Below are 22,338 nucleotides of genomic sequence, written 5' to 3' on the forward strand. Positions count from 1 at the left end.
CCCAAAATGCGCAAAAATGAAAAGATTAAAAAAAAAATAAACTTTTGTACAGGTGCTACAATTTTTGCAACACTGAAGCTGTTCCGGGTCACATTTTACCTGTACCCAATGCAATGGCTATTGGTGGTCTAATATTACGTGGAACCCCTGAAAAGGTCACAGGTGCCTTGACCCTGCCGCGAGATCTGCATCTGCACGCACGTGGTGAGCTGAGCATCCATAGTAGTGACGGCAGTTATGAAAGCAAGACGTGGACTTTATGTTCAGGAGGTAATTGATCAAGTGTTCAAAGATGAACACGCAGTCAGAGAAGTTTCAGGGCAGGAGGACTACCCGGAGGAAGACTCTGATTACAGCCCGTCAGACGAAGATGACTCTGAGAGAGAGGAGGAGGAAGCAATGGAGACATTTACGTCCAAGGACAACAAGATCTGTTGGTCCTGATTTCCATATGAGTCTGCAGGCAGGATGGCAGTGGAAAAAAAGACTGGGTGTATCACATGCATTTGACATTTTATCTACTTTGCTGCTGTCCTGGGAAGCCAGCTGTGGGAGGCCTGGAGAGAAAGCCAGGCGTGCGCGTTGTTTTGGACATGACAGAAGGGCTGAAAGGAAACAACGTGACCTGTGACAACTTCTTCACATCTCATGAACTTATTCAGGCGCTCCTGAAGAAGAAAATCACAACAGTGGGTACTATGAAGCACAAAAAGCCGGAGCTCTGACTGAAATTAGGGGGAGAGACGTCTTGTCTTCTAAGTTTGCGTCCACCCATGACACCAAGGTTGTGTCGTATATGGCAAAGAAGAACAAGAACGTGATCCTCATGAGCATTTTGCATAAGACTGGAGAGGTAAGCGATGAGGGGGAGAGAAAACCAGCCATCATCCTGGACTACAATGCCAACAAAGCGGGGGTTGACAACCTTGACAAAGTCACAGGCACATACAGCTGCAAGAGGAGAACAGCCCGCTAACCTCTCGCTGTATTTCATAACATCATTGACGTTTCCACATACAATGCTTTTGTCATCTGGGGTGACCTGAGCCCTACCTGGAGGGCAAGCAAGAGGAACTGGAGGAGGTTCTTTTTAGAGGAGATTGGAAAGGCCCTTGTGACTCCTTCTGTGCAAAGGCGAGTACACCTACCCGCGCAGCATTCTCAGCAGCAGTGGTAAGGGCAGTGCAGCAACCTGAACCTGGCCCTCATCAACAAGTCCCACAACAGGCCAAAACAGGGAGACAAAAGAGAAGGAGATGCAACCTCTGTCCTGCAAAAAAAGGACTTCAAAACATCGACTACTTGCAGCAAATGTGGCAGACTCATATGCACAAGGTTTCCCACTGCTGCTTTGAATGCAAAGACTAGTTTGCAAATAGCAACTACTTGTTTGTTTAGTTTGTTGGTGAAATGTTATTTAATGTTGAATTAATAGTTAATAGTTACAATTAGATAGTAGTTAGAAGGATATTTTTTATGATATAGCAGTGAGGACAGTGCTTCTGGTTGTAAAGGTTACAAATGGTTATATAATAAACCCCACAGTTCCAGAATGTTCTTGCCATTTTCAGTTTCAATAAAATATATTTAGTTCTTTATGGCTGTTATGCTTTCATGTCTTAGGTAAAATAGGGCATTATATTGTGTGATAACGTATGTTTTTCTCCAACGACCGGTGGTGTAAAATATACAAAAATACAATGTCCCTCATCTCTGATACATTAATTAAGGTTTAATCACAGTTTTATTAATGTCAGATAGGCTATTTTGACATTGTAAATAGATCAGTGGCTCAAAATTTGGTTTAGACACTTATAGAAACATAGCAACATAGAAAATAGGTGCAGGAGTAGACCATTCGGCCCTTCGAGCCTGCACCGCCATTTATTATGATCATGGCTGATCATCCAACTCAGAACCCCGCCCCAGCCTTCCCTCCATACCCCTTGACCCCCGTAGCCACAAGGGCCATATCTAACTCCCCCTTAAATATAGCCAATGAACTGGCCTCAACTGTTTCCTGTGGCAGAGAATTCCACAGATTCACCAATCTCTGTGTGAAGAAGTTTTTCCTACTCTCGGTCCTAAAAGGCTTCCCCTCTATCCTCAAACTGTGACCCCTCGTTCTGGACTTCCCCAACATCGGGAACAATCTTCCTGCATCTATCCTGTCCAATCCCTTTAGGATCTTATACGTTTCAATCAGATCCCCCCTCAATCTTCTAAATTCCAACAAGTACAAGCCCAGTTCATCCAGTCTTTCTTCATATGAAAGTCCTGCCATCCCAGGAATCAATCTGGTGAACCTTCTTTGTACTCCCTCTATGGCAAGGATGTCTTTCCTCAGATAGGGGACCAAAACTGCACACAATATTCCAGGTGTGGTCTCACCAAGGCCTTGTACAACTGCAGTAGTACCTCCCTGCTCCTGTACTCGAATCCTCTCGCTATAAATGCCAGCATACCATTCGCCTTTTTCACCGCCTGCTGTACCTGCATGCCCACTTTCAATGACTGGTGTATAATGACACCCAGGTCTCTTTGCACCTCCCCTTTTCCTAATCGGCCACCATTCAGATAATAATCTGTTTTCATATTTTTGCCACCAAAGTGGATAACTTCACATTTATCCACATTAAATTGCATCTGCCATGAATTTGCCCACTCACCCAACCTATCCAAGTCACCCTGCATCCTCTTAGCATCCTCCTCACAGCTAACACTGCCACCCAGCTTCGTGTCATCCGCAAACTTGGAGATGCTGCATTTAATTCCCTCATCCAAGTCATTAATATATTTTGTAAACAACTGGGGTCCCAGCACTAAGTCTTGCGGTACCCCACTAGTCACCGCCTGCCATTCTGAAAAGGTCCCGTTTATTCCCACTCTTTGCTTCCTGTCTGCTAACCAACTCTCCACCCACACCGATACCTTACCCCCAATACCGTGTGCTTTAAGTTTGCACACTAATCTCCTGTGTGGGACCTTGTCAAAAGCCTTCTGAAAATCCAAATATACTACATCCACTGGTTCTCCCCTATCCACTCTACTAGTTACATCCTCAAAAAATTCTATGAGATTCGTCAGACATGATTTTCCTTTCACAAATCTATGCTGACTTTGTCCGATCATTTCACCGCTTTCCAAATGTGCTGTTATCACATCCTTGATAACTGACTCCAGCAGTTTCCCCACCACCGACGTTAGGCTAACCGGTCTATAATTCCCCGGTTTCTCTCTCCCTCCTTTTTTAAAAAGTGGAGTTACATTAGCCACCCTCCAATCCTCAGAAACTAGTCCAGAATCTAACGAGTTTTGAAAAGTTATCACTAATGTATCCACTATTTCTTGGGCTACTTCCTTAAGCACCCTGGGATGCAGACCATCTGGCCCTGGGGATTTATCTGCCTTCAATCCCTTCAATTTACCTAACACCACTTCCCTACTAACATGTATTTCGCTCAGTTCCTCCATCTCACTGGACCCTCTGTCCCCTACTATTTCTGGAAGATTATTTATGTCCTCCTTAGTGAAGAGAGAACCAAAGTAATTATTCAATTGGTCTGCCATGTCCTTGCTCCCCATAATCAATTCACCTGTTTCTGTCTGCAGGGGACCTACATTTGTCTTTACCAGTCTTTTCCTTTTTTACATATCTATAAAAGCTTTTACAGTCCGTTTTTATGTTCCCTGCCAGTTTTCTCTCATAATCTTTTTTCCCCTTCCTAATTAAACCCTTTGTCCTCCTCTGCTGAACTCTGAATTTCTCCCAGTCCTCAGGTGAGCCACTTTCTCTGGCTAATTTGTATGCTTCTTCTTTGGAATTGATACTATCCCTAATTTCTCTTGTCAGCCACGGGTGCACTGCCTTCCTTGATTTATTCTTTTGCCAAACTGGGATGAACAATTATTATAGGGGGATTCTTAGGCCAGGGTCAAAATTGACCCTGACCTTACTGGGACGGAATAAAATGTGAACAGTATGTAAGGGTTAAAGATGACACATTTCTTTAATATTTCAAGCAAGATTACTTTTTCATTTCCATCTCTTACAGTTTCAAAATAACAAAACAAGGAAAATTGCCCGAAACAAAAGTTTGGCACCCTGCATGGCCAGTACTTAGTAACACGCCCTTTGGCAAATATCACAGCTTGTAAACGCTTTTTGCAGCCAGCTAAGGGTCTTTCAATTCTTGTTTGGGGGATTTTCGCCCATTCCTCCTTGCAAAAGGCTTCTAGTTCTGTGAGATTCTTGGGCCGTCTTGCATACACTGCCTTTTTTGAGGTCTATCCACAGATTTTCGATGACGTTTATGTCGGGGGTCTGTGAGGGCCATGACAAAACCTTCAGCTTGCTCCTCTTGAGGTAGTCTATTGCGGATTTTGATTTGTTTTTAGGATGATTATCCTGTGGTAAAAGCCATCGTCTTTTCACCTTCAGCTTTTTTTTCACAGACGGTGTGATGTTTGCTTCCAGAATTTGCTTGTATTTAATTGAATTAATTCTTCCCTCTACCAGTAAATATTCCCCGTGCCACTGGCTGCAACACAAGCCCAAAGCATGATCGATCCACCGCCGAGCTGAACAGTTGGAGAGGTGTTCTTTTCATGAAATTCTGCACCCTTTCTTCTCCAACCATACCTTTGCTCATTACGACCAAAACGTTCTATTTCAACTTCATCAGTCAACAGGACTTGTTTCCAGAATGCATCCGGCTTGTTTAGATGTCCCTTTGCACACTTCTGACCCAGAATTTTGTGGGGAGGACGCAGCAAAGGTTTTCTTCTGATGACTCTTCCATGAAGGTCATATTTGTGCAGGTGCCTCTGCACAGTAGAACAGTGCACCACCACTCCAGAGTCTGCTAAATCTTCCTGAAGGTCTTTTGCTGTCAAACTGGGGTTTTGATTGGCCTTTCTAGCAATTCTACGAGCAGCTTTTTCGGAAAGTTTTCTTGGTCTTCGAGACCTCAACTTCACCTCCACCGTTCCTGTTAACTGCCATTTCTTAATTACATTACGAACTGAGGAAACGGCTACCTGAAAATGCTTTGCTATCTTATTATAGCCTTCTACAGATTTGGGGTCATCATTCATTTTAATTTTCAGACTGCTAGGCTGCTGCGTAGAGGAGCCTATGGCAGCTGATTGTTGAGACAAAGTTTGAGGAGTCAGGGTATTTATAAATCTTTGAAACTTGCATCACATGGACCTTTTCTAACGATGACTGTGAACAAGCTATAGCCCTGACAAACTAATTATGGTCTGAGACCTTGGTAAAAGTTATCTTAGAGCTCAAATCTCTTGGGATGTCCAAACTTCTAAATGGTGCTTATTTTCCTTTTTTCCCCACTCTAAAATAGTACAAAACAAAAATACACTAATCTTGCTTAAAACGTTGAAAATAATGTTTCATTTTTACTTTTATGACTTTTGGAGATCAGTTCATCTTCCATTTACTTAACTATTCACAATAACAGAAATTTTGACCAAGGGTGCCCAAACTTCTGCATGCCAATATATCTATCTATTCATCTGTCTGACTGACTGTTTTTGTCTGTTTATCCCTCAAACTATATGTCGTTCATCTGCTGCTGTGTCAGATATTGCTAATTTGATCGAGCTGAATTCACAAGGAGATTATCAACGAGAAGGACTTGTGGAATTTGGGAAATGATTATTTTCTCGGTCTTACTGGACCGATGTACAAAGGCAGACTGAATGTCATGATCCATTAACCAGCGGATCGGTAGCTAGCAATCTCTCGCTTGGTGGCCCAGATTTAACGGCATTGATGATATATTATTGGACGGGCCTAGAGTGCAAAAGATAAGTAAAGTTTCACATGATCTGGCTGAGAAAGTGAAGCACTGCCAGCGGATAATCAATTAAAATGAAAAATCAAGTTCTCATTCCAATGTGGCGTCTGGACGTACAAAGTAACGACGTACAAAGAAAGATTCAAGACAGGATGAAGATTAAGATCAAGTACCCTGCAGGTCCCAACCAGAGAGAGCTCCAGCGTCATATTTCCAACATAGCAAAGGCTGCTGTCCAAGTCTCGGCACTATATTTCGCCGCAAAATGATTATATGCCGCTGTTCCTTTAAGATTCAGACTGCAATTATTGCCTGCCACCTTCGTTCATGGAAAGTCTGTACTTAAAGTTCGCCTACTCAGTACTCAGTGCTCACTTTATCTCCACCATCCGTAGCTCGCTGCTTCTGCGGTAGGGATCCGTTGCCTGGGTTGATAGCTTTGCCACAGAAGACGGTCTTCTTTTTGTGGTCACATTCGGTGACTTTAAAGGAAGAGAAGAGGGGAGAGGAAGGTTTGAAACAGAAGAAACCTAGTGACAAAGAGGTCACTGTTTGGACTCTGTATCCCGTGAGGGTGAGTTTGAGTTCCATTCGAATACGAAGGTGTGACTGTCATGTAGTTAATCCACAGGAGTGGGTTCTCTGGTGAGGGGAGTACCTTTGTGAATACTTGTGTGTTACCCTTGTGTGGGTGTGGTAGTTCACTCAAGAAAGGCACCCCTGGGGCAAATCACTGTTGGAGTTATTTCGTATGTCATGGAACTAGATAAGTGGCTATCACGTTGTGTGTTTTGGGTTGGTTGCCTTGAAGAGCGTCCCCTTAGTGATAAACTACTGTTGGTGATAATCCATTAATGGATTATGTTGGAGTATCCTGTGGCCACCACTTTGAGATGTCCCGTAGCTGAATTCGTGTGAGGTACCACTTGTGTTGAAAGGATATTCCTTGAAGATCACTGTCGCTGATACTTTGTGTGTGGAGTGGAACAACTGCGGGGATAAAAACCTACTAGTATTGTTATCTGCATTGCTGTCGTGGAATCTGTGGAATATCGACGTAATTGCCTTCTCAGAACATTCGCCACTTGGATTACAAACATCTCTCTCTCATCACCTATTCCGTGGATGAACTGAACTTTCATACTTTACCATCTCAAGAGTCTAAGCCTTGTTTCCCCCAAGCTCAATAGTTTGGGAGTTATATTTACACACATATATACCCATAACACTGTTAACTTTTGTTTATCTTGCTTAAGTTACTATATTATAAGTAGATACTAATAAAGAGAGTGGTTTTAACAGCAATACTAGACAAGAGGTGTGTTCCATTTCTGCTGGTTCTTTAAACCCGTTATGGGGTACGTAACACAACTAACACCGCCCCCATACCAGGCAGTGATGCAGCCTGTCAGAATGTTCCCCAGAAGTTGATTGTTTTTTTTTTCTTTTTTTTTTAGTTTATTCGGTTTATTGCCGCTGTCTTGCCTTCTTTATAACTGCATCGATATGATGGAACCAGGTTAAGTCCTCAGAGACCTTGATACCCGGGTACTTGAAACTGCTTACTCTCTCCACTTCTGATCCCTCTATGAGGATTGGTATATCTCTCCTTCCTGAAATAAACTAGTTGGCATATCTCGCCCCTGTACGCCTTCTCGTCTCCATCTGAGATTCGACCAACAATGTTTGCATCATTAACACATTTAGAGGTGGTGTTTGATGTGCACATTTGATGACTCGATATGCACATGGATGTAAGGAAGATCGAGGCATATGGACATGGTAGGAAGGAGGGATTAGAGTTTGAGTGTTTTTCATTTGCTCTTCAGCTGGTATGGCAATACATTGTGGACCGAACGGCCTTTTAATGTGCTGTATATTTTTAAGTTCAATGCTCTATGATATCTTTAAATTTCTTCTAATTTTTCTTTTCAGATATTTAAAACAAAGTGTTTGCAGGACTGGGCTCTAGTGGTGCAATCGGTTAGCGCGCTGTACCTATACGGCAGTACACGGCGGTGAAATGCCGAGGCTGTGAGTTCGAGCCTCAGCTAGAGCACTTGTGATTTTAATGCTTGCAACGCCAAGGTGACTGGGCGTCTCTCAAGCTGAGCATTCAACTGAAATGTTACATTTGATTTTGTGCTTGTGAGACACTCTGCTTATTATTTGTATTTAACTTCGAATTGAGGCACCTTTGATTTTGATCTGAGCAAGGGAGCATGAGTTTACAAACGTTGCAGGAGGTCCTCCCTTATTCACAAAAAAGCATGATCTCACATGGCTACACGCATTCTCCGTTTGGTTCTTTCGTTCAACACGCGTAGCCACACACCCCGTTGCTGAACGTGTCTGAACAGGGGTTTCTTTGTTGAATCAAGGCATCATGTGTCTCCACATTCCCGTTTTCTCAATTCAGTTAACCAAATGGTGAAGCAACAAACCCGACCTTTCCTGAAGCCATGTTTCAGAAACGCTCTGATAGCACCTCACCTTGGTTCGCTGTGCTGTCGATTAAGCTTAATGTTTACTTGCATCGGCGAATTGTTTCAGACACACGCGAACAAAAGTTATTAATCGTAGCTTCAATGGCCGTAAATGGTATTGAGATGCTGGTATCTCTCCCCCCTCTCTCAACATGAAGCTGCATTCTTTCTGGGCTGAATTATACATTAATTCTCACATATCCCGTGTTCACCAAGCCTCTGTTAGCGAGACGGCACCACCCCCGATTCCATAAAAGTGCTGAGCTTCCGTTTCCAATGGTAAGATTCTTTCGGCTGGAATGCGTTCTCTCCACTGCGACCTGAAAGGTGATCGACTTGCCTATCCGTTTCGGAAGGCTGTTGTTCCCAATATAATTTTCGTTCACAACAGGTGGTTTCATTGACTGTTGATGTCTTGGTCTGGTTGCGATCTGATGGATCAGACTGGAATATCATCATTACTGAAATACTGTTGTGATGGTGTATTTAGTGTTAGTGCGGACTCGGTGGCGCGATTGGTCGTGGTTCATTACTCTATAGCTGGCATCATCTCACAAGTAACTCCGGCTTGTAACACGTCCTCCTGTCCGTAAATGTATCGGTACATGGTTCACTCACTTGCCTCAATTAACTTGTAATATGAGGTGAAGAAAACGGAAGAGAGAGACAGGGTGAGAAATCATAAAGGCACTGTTGAATTTCGCATGTGAGCCGGAGCGCCGCCCTGTGGACCCTGCTGGTAGGTAGAGTACCGAAGTTCTTTTTAAATTCCTTGCTTTATATATGAAACATAGTTCAGTTACCTGTTACATGTCGCGCCCTGACCAACACTCACAGGAGATTGTTAATGCATGTCACTGTATATGTCGCATAAATTTAATGCTTGTTACTGAAAGCGGAGAGGATTGGTGGGCAATGTTTTGATCTTATTGCTGTACTTTCGAGCAGGGTGGGAAGGGGGTGCCTCGGCTTAATAACGCAGGACGTTGAGCGCTTTGCACTATTTCTGTGGTGTAGTGGTTATCACGTTCGCTTCACACGCGAAAGGTCCCCAGTTCAGTCCTGGGCAGAAACATTGCTTGGGCTCTAGTGCTTGGGAATGGAGCTATCTTTTATAGGCGCCTCAGACGTTCTGGTCGTTCTGCATTAAAAGTATCGATCCTGTGCAGTGTAAAGCCGAGAACCTGTGAGTATTTACAGTTTTACAATGAGCAGATGTGCAGTTGTGCAAATACCTGAGGTCCATTTTTAACTGGTTTATCTTTAAACACTAATACATGATAAAATATGCCAAATCTTCCATGATACAAGCATTTTAAAATGGACGTATAAAAAAAGGCCATTTAAACACATTGTTAAATTGACTTCGCATATACGAGAAGCAAAAATCTTTACGTTCTGTCTCTGTCTAAATGTGCAATGTGCAAATTTATAGTAATTTATAATAATTATATGTACAACTGGAGAATGAATATGACATAGACATACAGTTGTGTCAGCAGTCTGATGGCCTGGTGGAAGAAGCTTTCCTAGGCCTGTTGGTCCTGGCTTTTATGCTGCGGTACCGTTTTCCGGATGGTAGCAGCTCGAGCAGATTTTAATTCGGGCGACTACAGGGTTTCGAAAGGTCCTTTTATACACCTGTTCCTGAATAGTGGGAAGTTCACATCTACAGATGTGCTGGGCTGTCCGTACTCTCTGCAGAGTCCTGCGGTTGAAGGAAGTACGGTTCCCAAAAGAGGCACTGACGCAGCCAGTCAGGATGCTCGGATTTGTGCCCCTATAGTAAATTCTTAGGATCTGGGGGCCCACGCCAAATTTCTTCAACCGTCTAAGATGAAAAATGCGCTGCTTTTCACTACACAGCCGGTATATGTAGACCACGTGAGAACCTTGGTGATGTTAATGCTGACCAACTTAAAGCTGTTCACTCTCCCAACCTCAGATACGTTGATGTCAATAGGGGAGAGCCTGTTATTTGCTTAGTCCAGCTGAAAATGCATTTATTGGCTTTTAAAAAAAATAATTAAGTTGCGGTATGTTAGTAAATTAATTAAACTGAAACAGTTAAAATTTGCCAGATTGTAAAAACGAAACTCTGAACCTACTGCAGCGTAACTGCAGCCCATAATAATAATAATAATAATAATAATAATAATAATAATAATAATAATAATGATAATAATTGTTGTTGTTGTTGTTGTTGTTATTATTATTATTATTATTATTATTATTATTATTATTTTATCGCACATTATTGATCCCGAGTGGGAAATTCTTTCGTTACAGCAGCAACTTTTAAAAACACACTTAGCAGTGTGCAGACATAACCAATATTAAATTACAGGATAGTAAAAAAACACAATAATAATGTACAATAATATGAAACAATAATGTACGAATAATAAAGCTGAGACTATTGTATTATGATATTTGTTCTCCTATCGATCAGAGGCGAACCGTTGTATATGTTTATTGCATTTGGTAGGAAATATTTTCTGTAAAAATTCTTGTGAGAGCAGAGCTGAATGATTCTGTTCGAAAGGGGGCTCCGGTGCTTAATCAGTAGGTTAAGGAGAGGACGTGCCAGATTGTCCATAATGTGTAACAGTTTGTTTAGTAACTTCCACTCCACCCACCTCCTGTTGTAGCGAACAAGCTGGGCTCCATCCTTTAGACAGACATTCGCGCAACGAGATTCGCCCGGAGTAAACAGGAAAATATTTTAAATATACAGGCACCGGTACAGACAACATTAAAAAATATATTTTGTTGTGAGATATGTATTTCTGGCCTTCATATGAAGACACACTTTTGTAGTCATCTCTGAAGTATATACCGATCGATTGAGGGCCCACAGTTAACAAGTCCATAGCAACCGCAGAAAGCGTGTACTCGTGATTTGTGAACCCCGGCCATTTTTCCTGACGACATCTAAAACATATATCTGACCTCCCCGTCTTACCACATTTGAAGAGCAGTTGTGTGAAAAACAACAGCATTGACGAGATTCTGCCCTCCCTGTCTTACCGCATTTCAGAAGCAGTTGTGCGAAAAACAGCAGGAGGAATTCCCACAAAAGGGCTCCTTTCCCTGATCCCATTGTTTTTCAATTGCCATACATTTAGCTGGATCAGCGTCTTCCGGTTTCAGATCGACTTTTCATTGCTTTTTTTTAACTCCCAACGTTTTAGTCTGCTATGCCTTTATCTTAACCGATGTCTTCAAGGGAATTGAGAAGATCAGACCGATCCGCTGGTAGTCCAGTAACGAGTTAACCATCACAGGCACTGATGCACTTCTGGCGTTGTCGGCCATCGCTGGTTACGAACATTTTCACCAGATTTGAAAATAATTTGGCGTGGGACGGTCGGCAGCACGGGCTCTGAGTTTACGCTGGTCTGGGGGAGTGATTCTCCTTATCAATCAGGGCATCAATCTTTGGTATTGCGATTTTATACTGCAGATTTAGAAGACGCTGCTGGGACCGCATTTGTAATATTGCCTGTTGAGTTCCGCCGGCATTTTCCGTGCAGTGGTTTGATTTCCAGAATTTGCAGACTTTGTCCTGTTTGTAAAATGGTGTTCAGGTTTGGTCGCCTTTCAACAGGGAAGGTGTTAATAAGCTGGAACCTGTACAGTGCAAATCACGGAAGACTATGACGGGAGTCGAGGGACGTCTTGCTCCGTTAGGGTTTTCTTGCACTGGGAACCTCGGAAAATGCAGGGTGTGTTCTCGTAGAGGCGTCTAATATTCTGAGGTCGAGAGATAACGAGCTCAATTGTTTCCCCAGGGATGGCGAATCAAGTGTAGAGGACACATATTAATGGCGAGAGGAGAGGGATCTCATGAAACTGGAGGCTACATTTTCCTGCCGTTCTATGGAATGAGCCGACAAAGAATTTAGCCGAGTCACCTCGATCAGCAGCATTTAGACGGGACAGGGGCGGTAATATCGACCAAAGGGATCGCTGGATACCAGAAAGCTGTCGAGGTACATTGGCCAAACCCAGGTAAATAAGACAATGCCAGCTGATAATTCTGTTCGGTATTGTCCATTTGTGATTTCCCGTGCTGTGTGTCTCTGTGATTCTTTGTCTTCACTAATCTACATATAGAACACCGGGCATGGATAGAAACTTGGATCGATAGCCGGCTCTGCTGACAGCCACTGGACTCAGCGGTGAGAAAGTTCCCTTTCTAAAGCAACATACTTCTAGGGTCGGTATGATGTGGGTCCGACCAAAACGGAAAGCTGGGTTGATAGAATGGAACGCTGGGTTAATTAATGGAACCGCGACTGAGCGAATGCGGTTTAAATACTTTACATACTGGATTATCCGTCGGCAAGAAATAACAGATCATAGTAGTAGACAGCCGTCGATCCCAGGGGATCATGGGCTTGTGCTTCCGAAGGACTGTGTCCTTTCCATGGTGCAAGACTGGGCGGGACGGTTTGAAGAACGGCTGCTGCCCATGCAGCGGGTTGGCCCTCTCTGAGTCACTGATATGGTCCACGGGAAAGGCAAACGCTGACGCAGCTTGCCGTCAGTGTCGTCGCAGAGGCTGCCAGAGTGAAGTAGTAAACAACATCAAACGGCTTTTCATATCCCGGCTGCAGATTCTTTCATCCAGGTTTATTCCCGAAGCCTCTCCCATGGGTGGGGATGACCGTAAGGCAGCGAAGGTTTAAAATCAGAGTTTTCCTTCTCCTCGGCTCATTGGCCCCACCTGCTCTAATAACAGATCGAACACAGCATACATTTATAAAGACGGTGCATTTACTAATTTCAGCTTCGTCAAATAGTTATTAAGAGAAATATCACATAAAATAAAAAGAAAGAAATGGGGCCATTGTAATTAAGACCGTCTAAACGTGCATATTGTTGTAGCCTCCAGCTTCCAAAGCCTGGGTGTGTCCGAAAGACCTCTCAACCGTATTCACCGGTAGAACGTCCCGCCATGGACTACTTCCACTCGCGAAACACCCCTTGCAATTGCTCCGTCCCGTCGGACCGAAACCTACGGCCGTCTCTCCCGATCTTCTCCACTCTCCGTCTCCCGTCAGAAAAAATACCTCCAGCCCCACCGATGTCCGATATGAATCTTTCTCCGCTCAGATTTCTCTAGAACTTTCTCCCAATTCCACCCTCCTGATTGGCTGACACAGCATTTTTAAGTTGAACATCACGTCCTCTTATATTTAACTGAAAACCCGAACTCTGTCAGCAGGACACCTTGTGTCTATGGAAAGCTACTAAATCAAATATCCTAGCAGTACAAATGGACACCAGGGCAGTGCATTATTCTCCCCGCCCCGCAAAAACAATAGTCATTTCCTCATGGCTTTGCAATTCATCGAATCATTGTTAACAACGTAGTAAAATCTTAACCAGGACATTATCATTAGAATATGCCGTTTCTGCAAATCGACTCAGAGCCAATATTTTGTCTTACTCACTCGATGTGAAACGTTTCCAGAACTGTTCAAAGGTGCCGTCAGTATATCAACCACAACGATTGTGAAGGGTTAATACGACCCGCATGAAAAATGAATGATCGTTGCCGAACACATCAGGTTTTGTCCTCTGGTTGCCAAGTATTCCAAGAGGTTTGTCAGGCAACCACGCTGACTTTGTCGTATCTTAGCCTGGTTGTCCTATAATGATTAATTTGTGGAATTTGCATTATCCCAACCAGTGCTGAATGTCGCTGATAGATAAGGGAATTGTTCGCATTTGAATTTACTTTCGTTTCACTTACTCTAGTTACACATTTTAATTCTTCCTATACTTTTCATGTTGCTCTCCTCGACTGAAGAAAAAAAGTACTGAAGTTAAGATGTCTGGTCATACGGAAAGTTGCGTGGGGGTTTGTTGTTGGCTGTATATGAATTATTTAGGGATACGAAGAAAAAAGGTAAATAGAGACCGCACATATTATCGAGGGAGCACCACTCCAGAGGAATTGAATGTTTAACGAAACACGAAGGACAGCGAGGGAAAACTTTCAGCGGCAAGGCTCTGGAATTGACTGCATGGATGACCGTGGAGGAATACCGACAGCAGTGTTCCATGGGAATTTAAACACTCATCAATCGTGCAGGTCTGCAGTGAGAGAGGGAATAGGAGAGATACAGAATGCTTACTGCGGATCTCGCTTGGTGCTGACTCAATGGGACGAATCTCACCTGATATTGTGATCGGCTAATGACCATCACGAAACATCAAGGACAATTGGAAAGAGTGAAGGTCCACCCCATAAGTACGAAAGCAAACGACTGCCAGTGTTACAACACCGGCATTGCTTCAGTTTGCGCGTTGTGACACGGCTGCCTCTCGCGACACCGTCCGCTTGCGTCATGAGTTACGTCAGGGATCTCGGCAAGAGTAAGGCAGCTGTGCGTTTTGCGCGGCTGTAGGTGAATGCAGGGGGAGGGCTGCGGATTTGGATTGGTGTAAGAGAGGCTATGCTCTCCACCGAAATAGATTTTTGTTTTCATTTTTTCATTTAATTTCACAACTTCCATCCGAATGGAATCTAGCTTCAGAATGCAACAAACACGTGTTAGGGATAAATTTGTCCTGGTGAGGAAGATAAAGAATGGTAAGGTGAAGGAACCATGGGTGACAAGTAAGGTGGAGAATCTAGTCAGGTGGAAGAAGGCAGCATACATGAGGTTTAGGAAGCAAGGATCAGATGGGTCTATTGAGGAATATAGCGAAGCAAGAAAGTAGCTTAAGAAGGGGCTGAGAAGAGCAAGAAGGGGGCATGAGAAGGCCTTGGCGAGTAGGGTAAAGGAAAACCACAAAGCATTCTTCAATTATGTGACGAAAAAAAAAAGATGACAGGAGTGAAGGTAGGTCCAATTAGAGATAAAAGTGGAAAGATGTGCCTGGAGGCTGTGGAAGTGAGCGAGGTCCTCAATGAATACTTCTCTTCGGTGTTCACCAATGAGAGGGAACTTGATGATGGTGAGGACAATATGAGTGAGGTTGATGGTCTGGAGAATGTTGATATTAAGGCAGAGGAGATGTTGGAGTTGTTAAAATGCATTAGGACAGATAAGTCCCCGTGGCCTGACGGAATATTCCCCAGGCTACTCCATGAGGCGAGGGAGGAGATTGCTGATCCTCTGGCTAGGATCTTTATGTCCACGTTGTCCACGGGAATGGTACCGGAGGATTGGAGGGAGACGAATATTGTCCCCTTGTTGAAAAAAGGTAGTAGGAATAGTCCGGGTAATTTATAGACCAGGGAGCCTTACGTCTGTGGTGGGAAAGCTGCTAGAAAAGATTCTTAGGGATAGGATCTATGAGCATTTAGAGAATCATGGTCTGATCAGGGACAGTCAGCATGGCTTTGTGAAGGGCAGATCGTGTTTAACAAGCCTGAACGGGTTCTTTGAGGAGGTGACCAGGCATATAGATGAGGGTAGTGTAATGGATGTGACCTGTACGGATTTTAGTAAGGCATTTGACAACGTTCCACAAGGTAGGCTTATTCAGAAAGTTAGAAGGCATGGGATCCAGGGAAGTTTGGCCAGCTGGATTCAGAATTGGCTTGCCTGCAGAAGGCAGAGGGTGGTGGTGGAGGGAGTACATTCAGATTGGAGGATTGTGACTAGTGGTGTCCCACAAGGATCTGTTCTGGAACCTCTACTTTTCGTGATTTTTATTAACGAATTGGATGAACGAATTGGTAGAAGGCTGGATTGGCAAGTTTGCAGACGACACAAAGGTTGGTGATGTTGTAGATAGTGTACAGGATTGTCGAAGATTGCAGAGAGACATTGATAGGATGCAGAAGCGGGCTGAGAAGTGGCAGATGGGTGTTCAACCCGGAGAAGTGTGAGGTGGTACACTTTGGAAGGACAAACTCCAAGGCAGAGTACAAAGTAAATGGCACGATACTTGGTAGTGTGGAGGAGCAGAGGGATCTGGGCTTACATGTCCATAGATCGCTGAATATTACCTCGCAGGTGGATAAGGTAGTTAAGAAAGCTTATGGGGTGTTAGCTTTCATAAGTCGAGGGTTAGAGTTTAAGAGTCGCGATGTAATGATGCAGCTCTATAAAACTTTGGTCAGGCCGCACTTGGAGTACTGTGTCCAGTTCTGGTCACCTCACTATAGGAAGGATGTGGAAGCATTGGAATGGGTACAGAGGAGATTTACCAAGTTTGCTGCCTGGTTTAGAGAGTATGCATTATGTTCAGAGATTAAGGGAGCTAGGGCTTTACTCTTTGGAGAGAAGGAGGATGAGAGGATACAAGATAGAGGTGTACAAGATAATAAGAGGAATAGATAGAGTGGATAGCCATTTCCTCTTCCCCATAGCACCCTTGCTCAATACAAGAGGGCATGACTTTAAGGTAAGGGGTGGGAAGTTCAAGGGAGATATTAGAGGAAGTTTTTTTTTTTTACTCAGAGAATGGTTGTTGCGTGGAATTCACTGCCTGATTCAGTGGTGGAGGCAGATACACGAGTGAAATTTAAGGGACTACTAGACATGTATATGGAGGAATTTAAGGTGGAGGGTTATATGGGAGGTAGGGTTTGAGGGTCGGCACAACATTGTGGGCCGAAAGGCGTGTACTGTGCTGTATTAGTCTATGTTATATGTATCAGGGGTTAGCTTCGGACAGACTCGTTCAAAGTTTGTGTATGTTTAACTAAAGGCGGAAAAACAGTCAAGCAAAATTTCAGCACGGCTCCCAGCTGCTCCCTAAATTTAGACTGGGTCGCCACGTAAATGCAGGTGTTGCTGCAGCAGCTCAGATACATGAGCATGTATCCGGTTTCAGCGGCGATGACTTCCCGAGAGTTGTAATCTGCTCGCCGGTACACAGACATACTGCCGAATACTGCCACTCCCAGCCATAGGATCACATAGCTGCCCGAGACAGCGAAGAGCAGAGTTATTGACTTCTTCCTGTGTTTAATCTCTGGGTCGGCCTGATTCGCACCGTCTTTTCGCCGCAGAGCCCTGCGGGACTGATTGGCCGCGATGATTCGTTTTACTGTCAGGCAGTTAATCAGCAATATTGCAAGAATGCTAACCCACGGAAGTAAAATGGGCTTCGCCTTCATATACACCGCACCGATTGGAGTGGAATAGAACTCCAGTCTGGGGCGGGTGCCAAAGGATATATCGTTGATTATTTCTTTGGGCTCATATGCGAATAGATTTGGAATGAACCACAGGAAAACCAGAATGGAAACAATTGTTAGAACAGCGGTCGCCGTGCGCACTGTGCAGTATTTAGTTTTAAACTTCAGGCCACTGATGGCTACAAATCGGTCAAACGTGAAGAAGACGGTATAATTCACCGACAGTCCCACACTGACACTACTAAGGTACAGAGTGACTATACGGATGGAAGTGTGGGATAAAAACTGAACTCGAAGGCTCTGCATGAATATCTGATAAAGCATGACGTTGCAAACTATGACCAGTAGATCGGCTGTTGCCATGGCCACCATGTAGACGGAGATACATTTTGAAAGACCGCAGTTTCCTCTGGAGAGTATTGAGATGGTCAGGAGGTTCACTGAAAGAGAGACCGTCAACAGTTAGAAATAAGGGATCGTGGGCAGACGTTCACACAATGACCACGCTGGGGAGAAAAAACAACAACAACAACAGCTTTCTTTTCACACTTAAGTAATCAAATCAAAGCGTGTTGTGAAATATGTTAACTTTGCCGTAGCAGTACAATGTAATACACAATAATAGAGAAATAAACGGAATTACTGTAAGTAATTCATTCATCTACGGTGAGGCACCAGACAGAAAGCTGTCCACGTTACATCTGCAGGAATTTGCGAGTGTTTCAGGTGACATAACAAATTTCTTAGAATTCCCAATGAAACATAGTCACTGTCTTGCCTCTTTATCGCTGCATCAAAATATGTTGGGACGAGGTTAGTTCCTCAGGGACATTATCATCAAGGAACTCGAAACTACTCAGTCTGTCCACTTCTGATCCCTCTGTGAGGACTGGCGTGTTTTCCCTCGTCTTATCTTTTGTAAAGTCTACCATCAGCTCTTTGGTCTTATTGACGTTGAATGTAAGGTTGCTGCTGCGACAACACTCAACTAGCTGATAGATCTCGCCCTCTCGTCACCATCTGAGATTCTGCCAACAATTGTTATATCATCGCTATTTAATTGATGGTGTTTGAGCTGTACCTAGCCAGACAGTCATGGGTGTAGAGAGAGTAGAGCCGCGTTCTCAGCACACATTCCAGAGGAGCGCCGGCGCTGACTGTCAGCGAGTTGGAGATGTTATTTCCAATCGGTAGCGATTGTGATCCTCCGGTTCGAAAGTCGAGGATCCAGTTCACAAAGAGAGATACAAAGTTTATTTTTTAGCTTTGTTAACGGGATTTCAGGACTGATGATATTAACTGCTGAGGTGTTCTCAATAGAGAGCATCCTGACACAGGTATTTGTATTGTCCAGATGATCCGAGACCGCATGCAGAGCTATTACCATTGCATCGACCGTAGAACTAATGTGGCGATAGACAAATTGCAGTCGGTCCAGTTCTTTGCTAAGGCACGAGTTGATTACAGCCAGGACCAGCTTCCGGAAGTATTTAATAACCCTAGATGGGAGTGCTACTGGAGACAGTCGTTAAGGCAGCTCACCCTGCTCGTCTTGTCCACTGGGGAAATGGTTGCCCTTCTGAAGCAGGTGGGAACTTCCGAGTGTCGCAATGAGGTGTTGAAAATAAAAGTTTGCAATGGGCGGGTGGTGAATCTTTAACAAGATGCCAAAATGGGACTTCAAAACTTTTTATCGGGAAGTTGAAAGAATAAGAGTAAAGCAGGCATCTGAGCTCAACCCGGGACTGTTGCTTTGGCCGATTCCCGAACTCTTTCGGATGCTGCATGTTAACAGGGTGGGAGGTGTGAAACCCTGACATTATTTGCATTGAAGACAACGGCAAGAGAGATAGGATGCTGTCGTTTTGCCATGTGCATTTTGGACTTGTCTTTCTGATAATCCAACTGAATTCTTTACCGTAATTCAGTGAGGAATATATGTGCCCTATTGTGTTTTGTTACGCCTGCTACAAAAATATTCATAATCTTTCTCATATGTATTTCGTTCATGATCTTAAATCAAGGCATTTATACGCATCCCTGTTTCCAGAGAAAACAAGACAAGGGTATGTCATTCCCCGCCTCCGCCCACACCCAGATCAGAATTTCTCCACTCTAAGCATCGTACTGGTGAATCCCCACTGCTCTCGTCGTAGGACAGCCACCTCCTTCCTGTTAAGTAGCTACCGGAACAAAACACAGTTTGCCTCACCTCATTGATTCACAACGCTGCATCATTGCCTGGAGAGATGAGGAATCTATGAATCTCCCTTGCACCAGCAGAATAAAATACCAGGCAGCCCAGGTTAAAAATATAGCTGTCAGGAACTGGAAGATCACGGACAGGTATAGAGAGACAAAGCTTCTTCCTAGCCAGCTGGAAAACTTATTCATGACATGCTGAGATACAGAAGCAGAACATCAGTGGTTGACTGTGTAACTATACAGCTTCAATAAACACAACTGTTGACGATTGCTCCGATTGTTGTCAAAGAGACGAACGTCATAACGTTCATGACGTTGCTGTGGAAACATGACCCATACGCACACGGTGTGCGGAGCTGAAGCTGGATGTTAGTGGTTATTGTCGACCCAGTATAACCGAGAGAAATAAAACAGGAGCCGAGGATCTCTGCGGAGATAACGCGTTAACCTATCTGTTAATCTGTGGTTTAAAAACACTCGGTTACGTGGATCGTAGGTAAATGGTGAGCTATGGTTGCGGTCCAGGTCGATGGGAATATGCAGCTGAGGTGGTTCGGCGCAGAGCAGATGGGCTGCAGGGCCTGTTTCGGTGCTGTACTTTTCTATGACTCCGTGGCGATAAACACAAATCCGTACCGTAACTTACCGGGAACGCAAATGACGACCATGATGGGATAGTAAACGTCTTTTATCTTGTTAATCAGGGCCCGGCCCATTTCCTGCAGTGGTGCGTATTTGCCGTCAGTCCAAAATCAATGTTGCTCCAAATCTCTGTTCCAGACCGGTGTTTCGTTGTTTCTATCAACGTTCTGCCAATACAATCCGCACAGCAGTAGATGTCAGTGAGCGTCTGTCTTCAGCTCGCTGCACCTGACCCGAGTGTGATTGCACGTAGATGGTTTCCCATTTATATAAGGAAATGTTTCATGATTCAGGCAAATTAGAAGAAGAAATTGGATTACACAACGTATGACATTAGTTCCAGTCTCTTAACAAACAAAGAGTGAATTTTCGCTTCAGTGGGTCGGGGCACAACAGGAGAGATCATTCTGTTCTGTTATTAATTTTGAGGCGTTGCGGTCAATATTCGATGATTATGGATAATACCGAAAGAAGCGTTGCTTCTTCCCATTACGTCAATACATTGGTGTGGATAAGATGTTGGGCGATGTTTTGAAGTACTGAGAGGCACATGAAAAACTATCCGATATCAGCATGCCTCCTTTAGCGTAAATATTGCTTGAAATATGTTGGAATCGTTTAAAGAAAACGCAAACAAGATAGAAAAATAACAGTTAGTAGAAGTTGATCAGTTAGATTTTCCGAACGTATTTGCATGGTGATGCGCAGGAGGCTGCTAAATAAGATGAGGGCCTGTGGTGTTTAGTGGATGCCGCGTGATGTTTTTAAACATATAACCATATAGCAAGTACAGCAAGAAAACAGGCCATCTCGGCCCTTCTAATCCATGCCGAACTCTTACTCTCACCTAGTCACACCGACTTGCACTCAGCCCATACCCCTCCATTCCTTTCCTGTCCATATTGCTATCCAATTTAACTTTAAACGACAATATCAACTCTGTCTCAACCATTTCTGCTGGAAACTCGTTCCACACAGCTACACTGTCTGAGTAAAGAAGTTTCCCCTCATGTTACCCCTAAACTTTTGCCCTTTAACTCTCAATTCATGTCCTCTTGTTTGTCTCTCCCCCACTCTCAATGGAAAAAGCCTGTCCACGTCAACTATATCTATCCCGCTCACATTTTTAAATACCTCTATCAAGTCCCCGTCAACCTTCTACGTTCCAGAGAATAAAGACCCAACTTGTTCAACCTTTCTCTATAACTTAGCTGATGAAGCCCAGGTAACATTCTGGTAAATCTTCTCTGTACTCTCTCTATTTTTATGATATCTTTCCTATAATTCAGTGACTAGAACTGTACACAATACTCCAAATTCGGCCTCATCAATGCCTTGTACAATTTCAACATTACATCCCAACTCCTATAATCAATGTTCTGATTTATAAAGGCCAGCATACCAAAAGCTTTCTTCACTACCCTATCCACATGAGATTTCACCTTCAGAGAACTATGCACCATTATTCCTAGATCTCTCTGTTCTACTGCGTTCTTCAATGCCCTACGATTTACCATGTATGTCCTATTTTGATTCGTCCTTCCAAAATGTAGCACCTTACGTTTATCAGCATTAAACTCCATCTGCTATCTTTCAGCCCATTCTTCTAACCGGTCTAAATCTCTCTGCAAGCTTTGAAAACCTACTTCATTATCCACAGTTCCACCTATCATAGTATCATCTGCATACTTACTCATCCAAATCATTACCCGAACATCCAGATTATTAAAGTATCTGACAAATAACATTGGACCCAGTACAGATCCCTGAGGCACACCATTAGTCACCGACCTCCAATCTGACAAACAGTTATCCACCACCACTCTCTGGCGTCTCCCATCCAGCCACTGCTGAATCCATTTTACTACTTCAGTATTAATACCTAAAAATTGAATCTTCCTAACCAAACTTCCGTGTGGGACCTTGTCAAAGACCTTACTGAAGTCCATATAGACAACATCCAGCGCTTTTCAGTCATCAAATTTCCTAGTAACCTCTTCAAAAAATTCAATATAACTTGTCAAAATGACCTTCCACGCACAAATCCATGTTGACTGTTCCTAATCAGACCCTG

The 22,338-nt window shown here is 43.7% G+C and overlaps 1 non-coding gene across 1 annotated transcript; it reads left to right on the plus strand.

The window, feature by feature from the left end:
• Window positions 1-9,307: 9,307 nt before the first annotated feature.
• Window positions 9,308-9,380, plus strand: trnav-cac (transfer RNA valine (anticodon CAC)). Its single transcript has one exon. It is a non-coding gene; the product is annotated as a tRNA-Val (tRNA).
• Window positions 9,381-22,338: the final 12,958 nt, after the last annotated feature.

This window comes from Mobula birostris, chromosome 13, assembly GCF_030028105.1.
Source record: "Mobula birostris isolate sMobBir1 chromosome 13, sMobBir1.hap1, whole genome shotgun sequence".
NCBI lineage: Eukaryota > Metazoa > Chordata > Chondrichthyes > Myliobatiformes > Myliobatidae > Mobula > Mobula birostris.